The following is a 10,731-nucleotide window of genomic DNA, read 5'->3' as shown; positions in this document are numbered from 1 at the left end:
AGTGAGCGATCTGTAGCAATTGGAATTGCATGCTCATGGTCTTATGTACTATGTCTCAGTCCCACTGCATCCTGATCCCAACCCTGAGATGAATACATATTAAAAAAAATTTTCAGTGGATTCTGATGTTGACCTTTCATTGTTAGGAGTACTTTCAGCTGTAACAGAAAATCCAGCTAACAACGGTTTGAGTAAAAAGAGCATCTCTTCTCCCATAACAAGAAATATGTGGCAGTTAGTGTTGGTTCAGCAGTTCAAAGCCATCAGATTTGGCATTTCTGAAGTTTTCTTGACTTTATCTTCATTTTTATGGGACAACTGCTGCTGTTTCAGGCATTAGGTTCATGTTTAAGTCTTGAAGAGGCTGTACCAACTGCCCTCTTTATCAATGAAGCACAAGTTTCCTAGATGTTCCTCAACAGACTTCTGCTTCAGTGTCTTTAGCCAGAAGGGAGCTATAAGGGAGGCTGGATAAATCAGTTTATGTGCTCTAGCTACTATGGAAGGGGCAAAATTAATTCATAATGGATATGGACTAACCAAACAGCTGTAAATGTTCCAACTTCCCTTAGCAGGCATTTAAAAATTTCTTCCTTAATTAGACACTGTCAGAAATTTACTCCAAGGAGGATTTCCATAGCAGTGGGGGAAAAATAATTCTAGCTTAAAGATTAAGATCCCAAGTAATTGTTAGAGCAAACTTTAACCCTATATGTAGTAACTGATTTTAGGAATCTGGGAAGGCTAATTAATATCTTCCCTAATTCTTCTTCATCCACTAATTTATGCTTGAATTTCCTGTTTCATCCTTAATAACCCTTTTATTCTAACTAAAACATACAGAGCATCTCTGAGGGAACAGTGGTAGACGCTAACCGGAATTTTGCAATTACCTATGAAGTGAGGACCTACAAGTAGATTTTAAAGAGGATTAAGGACACCATTAAGGTCCTGAAGGGGGTAGAGTGTGGGAACCAAAGACAAATTTCATCCCCTTGACAATTTTGTCCAGCACTAATTCTTTTATGTAACTCATCATAATGTTTTATATATTATCTGTTCCTCTAGTAGCCAATAGTTGAATTAGATTCTCTGATTTACTTATTTATTTTTTGCAAAAGGGTAAATACCAACCAATACATGTTCCATCTCATCTCCCATTACTTTTCTATAGAAACCGACGTGACTTTCCTGGCTAATCTCAAAGTATACTGTGCACTCTCCTGCTTCTACATCATTGCCCAGAGTATGTCCCACCCAGAATGCCCTCACTGGCCACTGAAATCTTGCTCATTGGTCAGCGCCATTTAAAAACACTCCCTTCATTGTTCATCCCTTTCGGCATACATAGTTTGGAGTTTCTCTCTGTGGCACTAATCATATCCTACCTGCTATGGTGTATGGAGGATATAGTGTTACAGCCTTATTAAATCATGAGGTCCTTTTTCAATGAGATTGACAAGTAGTCATCTCTCCAGTACCTTCTATGACAACTCTCTTCCATGACATTATAGGCACTTCATTGTTAGCTTACTTGTTTAATTTTTACTCTGTTTTGCTTTATTTGTGAACAAATGTAGAATAAATTGCGGAGCAAATGAGTACAAGCAGCCCAGAGTCCCGGAGTCCCTGCCGGTTCCTGCCGCAGTTCTGCGGTTGCCTGCCTCCTCTTTCCTTTCGACATGACAGATGCCACTGTGCCCTTTGCCAAGGACCTCCTGCTGGGTGGAGTGACTGTGGCCGTCTCCAAGACCAGGGAAGCGCCCGCTGAGTGGGTCAAGCTGCTGCTGCAGGTGCAGCATGTCAGCATTGCAAATCCCCATAGATAAGCAATACAAGGGCATTATGGACTGTGTGGTTCATATCTCCAAGGAGCAGGGAGTCCCGTCCTCCTGGCAGGGTAACCTGGCCAATATATATCATCACATACTTCCCCAACCAGGTTCTCAACTTCACCTTCAAAGATAAACACAAGCAGATCTTCGTGGGTGGTGCGGACAAGAGAACCCAGTTTCGGCACTTCTTTGCCCGGAATCTGGCATCAGGTTCCTTTGCCCAGAATCTGGTAGCTGGGGCCCCATCCTTGTTTTGTGTATCCTCTTGATTTTGCCCTTATCTGCCTAGCAGCTGATGTGGGCAAAGCTGGAGCTGAAAGGGAACCCCGGGGCCTGGGTGACTGCTTGGTTAAGATATACAAATCTGATGGGATTAAGGGCTACCAAGGCTTTAATGTGTCTGTGCAGGCCACTATCATCTACTGAGCTGCTACTTTGGTGTCTATGACACTGCAAAGGAATGCTACCAGATCCCTAGGATACTTACATCTTTATCAGATGTATGATCCCACAATCTGTCACAACGGTTGCTGCGTTGACTTCCTTTCCATTTCACACTCTTTGTGGCTAAATGATGATGCAGTCAGGATGCCAAGGAACTGACCTCATGTACACAGGCGTGCTTGACTGCCAGAGGAAGATTGCTCTTGATAAAGGAGCCAAAGCTTTTTCAAAGGGGCATGGTCCAATGTTCTCAGAGCCATGGGTGGTACTTCTGTGCTTGTCTTGTATGATGAAATCAAGGAGTTCGCATAAGTTATTTCTTGGTTTCCCCCCTGTGAAAGGCATGTTGTATTATATAATATAGCTTGAGCATTCTTGACAGACTGTTGACTCTTTATCAATGGCAACTATTTACTGGATGAAAATGGGAGTAAATCTGTGCCTTGAAAAATCACTGACCTGAACAAATTTCCCAAATCATCTGGAGTACCATCACCAAGTAGTATGTGTATGTTTCTTGATGAACAGCTCACTTTTGACATTTTGAGTTGTTGCTGTTGTTCTGTTTTAGAGATATCATTGAAAATAGTAAATGAAGGACTATATTCTCTGGAATAGATAGTAAACAAGAATTCTGAGCATTTGGCACTAAAATGTGATGGCCAGTAATTTACTTAGATACTTTCTCAGAGTACTAAATTGCTAACTGTTGTATGTTGCAATGACCAGTTCCTGTTGGTTTGTTTTAGCAGCTCTTCATTAGGTAATGGTCAGTAGTTAAACTGGATTCTTCTCTCTTCGTCAAGAGAGTGGATGACTTCATAAAACTGCAGTGTTTCTGTATATTATTAATAGCATCTCATTTTTTCCCCGTGTACTCATTTGCTCCAGGCAAGATTGATAATGTTGCCTGTTCTTCAACTTAAAACAGATTCACACTAAATGAAAGAGACATTTTGTCAAAATGTGAGAGAAAACATTGATCAGAGAACTACTGGCGGTTCTTGATTCTAAGGGTAGTGCAAGGATGTATCACTCCTGGGTCCTGCTGTCTAAAGATGTTGCCAATATAATAAATCAAGACAGTCTTATCAAATCATTGTGAACAAAACATCACTGGAAGAATATTATTTTTTTTAAAAAAGTCTAATACAAATACATGGTAATTTCAATTTCCTTCACTTAGGACCTGTCTATCCTGACACTTGAAACATTTCAAGTGACAGGCTTTGTATTTAAAAAAAATAGATTCCTTTTTTATCATGTTTCTGATGCAATTTTTTTCCACCCACAGAATCTAGGAATTCCATGAGTTTCAGGAGCAGAAACAGTCCCAGGCCAGGAATAAAGTAATTGTTAGACTTTCTACCAGAGTCCAAAATGGTTCTTGAATTAAAGGGATGCTAGATCTAACCAAAATAAAGGAGAATTTCCATCTAACAGTTTCAGAGGTGTTGTGGGGCTTCTAATTTATCCCTTTGCCACTGTCAGTGCTCCTAAGACTGTGTGTGAAACCCCAAGGAGAGGCCTGGAAAAAGTCAAATTAAGGGGGAGACAGTTTCAATCACTTCAGGAATTCAAAATGAAATTGAATGCTGCCAGCCCCACCTCCACCCCACAGATGAGGATCGTCCAATTACAAAATTTCCATCCAATCTTTTTTTCAAAATCCTCGCCTACAAATTTTGTTTTCCCTTTCTTCTTCTGGTTCAGGCTTGGATTCCCTTCAGATCTGTGACGCTGTCTTTATTTCACAAAATCAGGATTCCTTACCTTCTGAAGACTGATTTACTGATTTGAGAATGATCCTTCTTTTGCCAGGGTGTCAATAAATTGTCCAAGACTGTGTTCCTGAAATAGCTGAAATCATTTTCAGGCCAAACTCTGTAGACATTACATTTTATTATCCTAGAAAGAACCACAAGACATTAGTCACTGCTAGCTGCATTCCTATGCCATGAAAGACTTTTCTTACTTCTGTTTCTATATTTGTGAAAGTGCCCCAGTTTTCTCAACATTATTTAGGACAACAAGTCATCACACTATTGTCCATTCTGTGCCACAAAGACTCTGATAAGCTCAGTGGACATTTCGGAAGGGCCTGGTTCTGAGTCATCTGAGGCCTTGTGTGTTCTTTACCTCTGGTTTGTGGTCAGTGACCAGGACAAAATGTCTCAGTTCTTCATTCTTAGAGGCATGTGAGTCTGGGAATCCACCAGCAAGGTTCCTTGGCTCAATCTTCTTCAGGTGATCATTTCTGTGAACAATCTCCTTCTGCTTCATTATGGTGTTCTTGGAAGCCCCTCAGCAAGAAGCCTATAGTAAAAAGAAAGTATACCTCCTTATTCACCTAAAATGAAGAAGCTATACTAGTATTTGCCTTTTATATTCTGCCTTTTCACATTTGCATTTATACTGTGAGCATTTTTAATATCCTTATGTATTTTTAAAATGTGAGTTGAATAGTGTGTAATATTTTCAAATATGACTATTCAACAACTTACGTGCCAATTTATTTAAATTTTGGCATTTAGGTTTATTCTAGTTTTTTTTCATTTTTTATTATACTATTAAAGCTTTTTAATTAATTTTTTTTAAAAAGGCAATATACACTTTAAAAAAAACCTTTTTTTTTTAATGTTTATTTACTTTTTAGAGAGATAGTGTGAGCAGGGGAGGGGCAGAGAAAGATGGAGACACAGAATCCAAAGCGGGCTCCAGGCTCGGAGCTTTCAGCACAGAGCCTGACATGGGGCTCGAACTCACAAACTGCAAGATCATGAACTGAGCTGAAGTCATATGTTTAACTGACTGAGCCAACTAGGTGCCCCTAGTATTTTTTTTTTTTTCATTTTTAAACACAAAATTATAAGAAGTGTCTTATTTTTTTTTTCATGTCTATTTATTTTTGAGAGAGAGAGAGAGAAGGAGAGGGAGAGAGAGAATGTGAATGGGGAAGGGGAAGAGAGAGGGAGACATAGAATCAAAAGCAGGCTCCATGTTCTGAGCTGTCAGCATAGAGCTCGATGCAGGGTTTGAACTCACAAACTGTAAGATCATGACCTGAGCCAAAGCTGAATGCTTAACTGAGCCACCCAGGTGCCCCTAGCTTTTTTTTTCATTTTTGAACACAAAGTATACTAAGTATCTTATTCTTAATGATTTTTTTGGTTTGTTTATTTTGAGGCTTATCTTGGGTTTGTATATCAAAATGCTAACATAGGTTCTTGAACTTTCTCTTTATCTCATCTTAAATTTCTCCTGAGGCTCTATGGGAGTATAATTGAAAATAAAATAGAAGCAGGAGCTTCTGGCTTTCTAACTAGAGGTTTATTGGTTTCAGAAGAGAGGCTGTGAGGGGCTGACTCTCAGGACTGGCTCGTTTGGCAGAGGAAAGAGTCCCTCTGGGCAGTAGGACAGGCCTGAGCTTCTCTGGCTTCATGGAGACAGCTGAGAAGATAGTAGGTGCTCCTCATTTTGAACCCAGAGGTAGAAACTGCCCTGAATCTGCTTTTTTTTTTTTAAAGTTTTTAATGTTTATTTATTTTCGAGAGAGAGAGAGAGACAGTGTGCAAGCAGAGGATGGGCAGAGAGTAAGGGAGACACAGAAACTGAAGCAGGCTCTAGGCTCTGAGCTGTCAGCACAGAGCCTGATGTGGGACTTGAACCCATGAACCATGAGATCATGACCTGAGCTGAAGTCAGACACTTAACCAACTGAGCCAACCAGGTGCCCCCTGCTTTGTTTTAAAGTGGATTAAAACCATGGGTCATACAATTGGATGTAATTGTGACCTGGGAAGTGAAAGCCAGTGTAGACACTTGGTCTTAGCTTTGGCACCCTGCCCTGGGTGGAATGGTTTTCCATCCTTTTGATCTGCCAGACTACGCCACCTCTTTTCTTGGTACTTCAGTCCTCTGAAACTTCCACTTATTTAGATGGTTGTTACTTGGTGCTACAAGTGAATTCTCCTTTCTGTGCCATCTCACCCTTTATATATCTGGCACCCTGGGCCACTGTCCCTCTGATCTCAGCCCTCACTGTGATGACAGTTTGGCACAACCTTTGAGTCACCTTTCCCTGAAAACTTCCTATCTCGAAGTGCACTATGCATCCTTTCAGTTTCTGTTTGAGGGCTTTCTCCAGCCCTGCAGGGGTCTGTAAGACCCTGCTGGGCCCATGCACAAGCTCAGTCCAGAAATTCAGGGTAGTTAATATTTGTCAACAAACGTGGGCTGAGAGCTAGGATCTAAGGACTACAACCACCTATTCTTTGTACCAGTGACAATTCTAGGACATCTAGATTGCATGTCCTTGACACCCTCACTACCCACTGAAGAGACTTTAATAATGCTCCTCTTTCCTTGTCTCTCTCCTCCTACCTCATTCTTATGTCCTGGGATCATGTCCCAAATGAACTATTCTCACCCAAGTCCCTGTCTCAGCCTCTGCTTTCAGGAAGTCCAAACTAAGAAAACTGGCACAGAAGTGGTTCTTAAAAGCCACTTCTCAGAATTGGATCATAGAGCTGGCTCACTCATCAGTCAGGAACAGTACAGATGGCATTGTCAGTGGTAAGTGTGCAGGTAACCTCTAGGCTGCTAATAACTGCTGACAAGTTATAGCATTACAATTACTAAGATGTTCCTCTGTGTTAAATTCAGAGAAGGCACCGATACAAGTAAAAGTGATGGTGTATAGGGGGTGGCTTGCTGCCAACTTAGGCTAAATCTGATTCATTGCCTAGTTTGCTACATAAAGTTTTATTGAAGTACAGCCATGCACATTCATTGATGCAATGTTTATGGCTGTTTTCATGCTATGACAGCTGAGTTTAGTAGTTGCAACAGAGAACACAGGGCTCACAAGCCCTAAAATATTCACTATCTGGCCCCTTACAGAAAAAGTTGGCTGACTCCTAGTGTGTAGCATGAGTTAGTCTCTGTCAGACCGGATTGCATGCTTGTCCCCAGAGTTGCCTGTAGAATAGTATTCTGATCCTCAACTAAAGTTACAGTTGACTAACTGAGATGAATTATATCTTGCAACCACGAGTCTGTGACTTGTATGGGGACAGAATGTGATTACTTGTCAGCATTGTATAGTAATAATAATTGGGCTTACCAATTATGACTTTTTAACTGGTTTCAGTGGGACCTGAGGGGTTTTCAATGTTTGAGGCTGGTCACATGGCTGGAATGTGTTTACATAAATAATTCACTGAAGAAGACACCATGAGCATAAATTAGTGCTATTGGTGTCAGAAGTAGAATGGCTAAAATTATCCCTGACTCACTTTGTATGGAGAAGTGGCTAAGACTGTTTTTGGGGAAAAAGAGTGAAGATGGTGTTATGGATTGAATGCTTGTGTTCCCCCAAATTCACATATTTAAACTTTAACTTCCATTGTGATTGTATTTGGAGGTGAGACCTTTAGGAAGTAATTAGGTTTAAATGAGATCTTGAGAGTAGGGTCCTCAAGATGGGACTAGTGTCCTTATAAGAAAAGGAAGAGAGACCAGAGCTTGCTCCTACACTCTCTCCCTCCACACACACACACACACACACACACACACACACACACACACAATGAGGAAAGGCCAGGTGAACACACAGTAAGAAGGCGACCCCCTCTAAGCCACCAAAGTGTGCTCTTAGCAGACACTGGATCTGCTGCATATTGATCTTGGAATTTCCAGTCTTCTGAACTGTGAGAAATAAAATTCTGTTGTTTAAGCTGCCCAGTGTGGTGCTTTGTTCTAGCAGCATGAACAGAGTGACACAGATGAGAAGAGACGAAAATGAATTTTTTATGCCTGAAATGGTTACTAAGTCATCCTTGGTTTGTGAAGTCGTAAAAACTTTGTGCTTTGTGATTGGGGAAAACCTAATGGTACTTAGAGATGATAGATATGGAGCCTAGGGGGACACAAAAAAATGAACCAAGAAGGATATGTAGATTGACAGCAAAGGGTGAATTTTGTTATTTGCTTCATTGCTGCCAGACAAGAGATAACCAAGATTATTTTTGTTTATTACTATTATTTTTTGTGCTTGGCCTGCAAGTGAAGCTCCAACAAAGGGAATTTGAGCAGATAGGATTTTAGAGACAAAAGCTACTCTTGTTTGACTGCTAATCACAAAATGCATGATAAACACAGGAAATGCTACACAACAAGAGAGCATGGAAACTAGAGGCTATACAGTTAAGAAAATGAGCCACTTTGGGGCACCTGGGTCGTTTAGTTGATTGAGCATCTGACTCTTGATTGCGGCTTAGGTCATGATCTTGCAGTTCATGAGTTCGAGCCCCACGTTGGGCTCTGCACCGATGATGCAGAACCTGCTTGGGATTCTCCCTCTCTCCCTCTCTCTCTGCTCCTCCCCTGCTCAAGCTTTCTCTCTCTCTCTCTAAAAATAAGTAAATAAGCTTAAAAAAAAAGGAAATTGAGCCACTTTATTGATGGGTATAAGCAGTTCCCTGGGGAACCATTGTTAAGACTGTTACTTAGAACTAGTGATCCATGTGTGGATTCCCCAGCTCCAGATAAAGCCAGGAATGGGATGAATGGAAAATATATTTGCGTTAATATAGGGACTAAAAGTATAGCCATTTTTGTAGAAATGAAAACCTCACAGGAGGGACAAACATTCAATCTTTTGTATTGGATTAAAGGAGGAGTACATCACATCTGCAAGGAAGAGTGGAACTACCCATCCCATCTGGCTAAACTTGGCCACATGGTAGCAAATGACTTACTACCCAGTGGGTGAGAGAGTCCCAGGTCTTTACTGTTCAAATGCCAAGTGATACAAATGAGAATGGGTGAGAGAGAAGGCACTCAGACTATAATTGCTTCCAGCAATATGGGTATGCTAATTTAGTTACTTATATCTGATTTAATAAATGATAGTTGGAAGGCAAAATAATTGCAGCCACTAGATTTTGTGGTATTTTGTTACATAGCAATATGCGACCATTAGATAACTAATACAATATCCCATGGTGGATTACAATGTGGGGACTTTGGTAAGGTCTATTAAGAGACTCAGGGTTTATACCTTTAGGGATGTGAAGGAAGGTTATATTTGTTCTGGTAGGGAACTCCCATCTTTTGAAATGCAGGTCCCAGTTTCATATGGACCCTAGAAAAGACTGAGTGTTAGGTCATGGGGCACCAAGTAAGATACTATAAACCCTAGTTGTCTATCATGAGCTGGATAGTATCAGACCCATGAAGTAACACAATTGTATGTGCACTGTAGTGATGCATTGTACATATATAAGAGTGGGCCTGGGCAGGTCCAGAATGCACAAGTAAATTCTTTGAATTGCTATCCCAGTTTCCCATACACCTACGTTTATTGAACAAATACTTCTTCCTCGACTCACAACATGCCTCATGGAAGGATTCCTAAGGCCAATTGATCAAAGAAAATCTGAGGACTAGCTCCCAGATGAATTTATTCAAACATTCTAGTTCTAATCTGAATGGTGCGTAACTGAAGCCCCACTCAGTAAAGTCCTGAAAGACAGCGGTGGGGACATCCATCAAATGGGTAAATCTTTGAGTAGTGCACTTGGCATTCCCTTTGTGTGGTTATAGAAATAGCTCATGGTAAGGATGTAAGAAGAATGCTGGCCAGTGGCAAGTCGCTTGGAAGGAGCAAGATCCAGTATAGTGAAATCTGGGAAAGTGGAATGCAGGTAGATTTTTTGGTGAAAGGGCACAATGTCTGAGAACTTTGTATTAACATTAATGCCCATAGAGAGCACCCATCACAGAGAAGACAATCGTCAGGCAGACTAATACAGTACATAAGCCAGTCTCTATCCTCAGGCATCCCATCTTTTCTACAGAGGACCCATGAAGGTAGCTACGGTGGCAATGATAGAGGTTATGCATAGGTCTGAAGCATGGGATCCCACTAATCAAGACTGATTTAGCTATTGCCATGGCTGAATATCTAACATGCCAGCAAAAAGGCCAATATTAGGCTTTTAAAATGGTACAATCAACCTTCTACTTGAAACAAGTTGATTATATCCGATCCCTTCCACCCTAATAAGGGCAGAGATATGTCCTTAACAAAATGATCTATTCTGGATTTGAGTTTTCCTTGTTTATTAATAATGGTTTGGCCAGCACCACTGTTTGAGAGCTTATAGAGTAAGTTATCTATCAAAAGGATATCTCACACATGTTGTTTTCAGACCAAATGATAAAAGTGGTAAAAGAGGTACAACACTGTGTGCATGGCAATGAACTCCATTTATCTAACCACATATCTCACTATCCTGAAGCAGATGACATATTAAAATCGTGGAATGTCCAGTTAAAGCTCAACTAAGGTGCCAGCTTGAGGTTACCACTGGCCAAGTGTTGGGGTAGTGGGTTGGGGTGCTGTCCTCTAGGATACAGTATGTGTATTGAATCAACAGTAAATTTA

At 40.8% G+C, this 10,731-nt stretch overlaps 1 pseudogene; it reads left to right on the top strand.

The window, feature by feature from the left end:
* The first annotated feature begins 1,682 nt into the window (after positions 1–1,682).
* LOC123591804 lies at positions 1,683–2,591 on the top strand (annotated as a pseudogene).
* Positions 2,592–10,731: the final 8,140 nt, after the last annotated feature.

This window comes from Leopardus geoffroyi, chromosome B4, assembly GCF_018350155.1.
Source record: "Leopardus geoffroyi isolate Oge1 chromosome B4, O.geoffroyi_Oge1_pat1.0, whole genome shotgun sequence".
Taxonomy (NCBI): domain Eukaryota; kingdom Metazoa; phylum Chordata; class Mammalia; order Carnivora; family Felidae; genus Leopardus; species Leopardus geoffroyi.
Note: the sequence above shows the minus strand (reverse complement) of the source record. Positions and strands in the feature narration are given on the sequence as shown.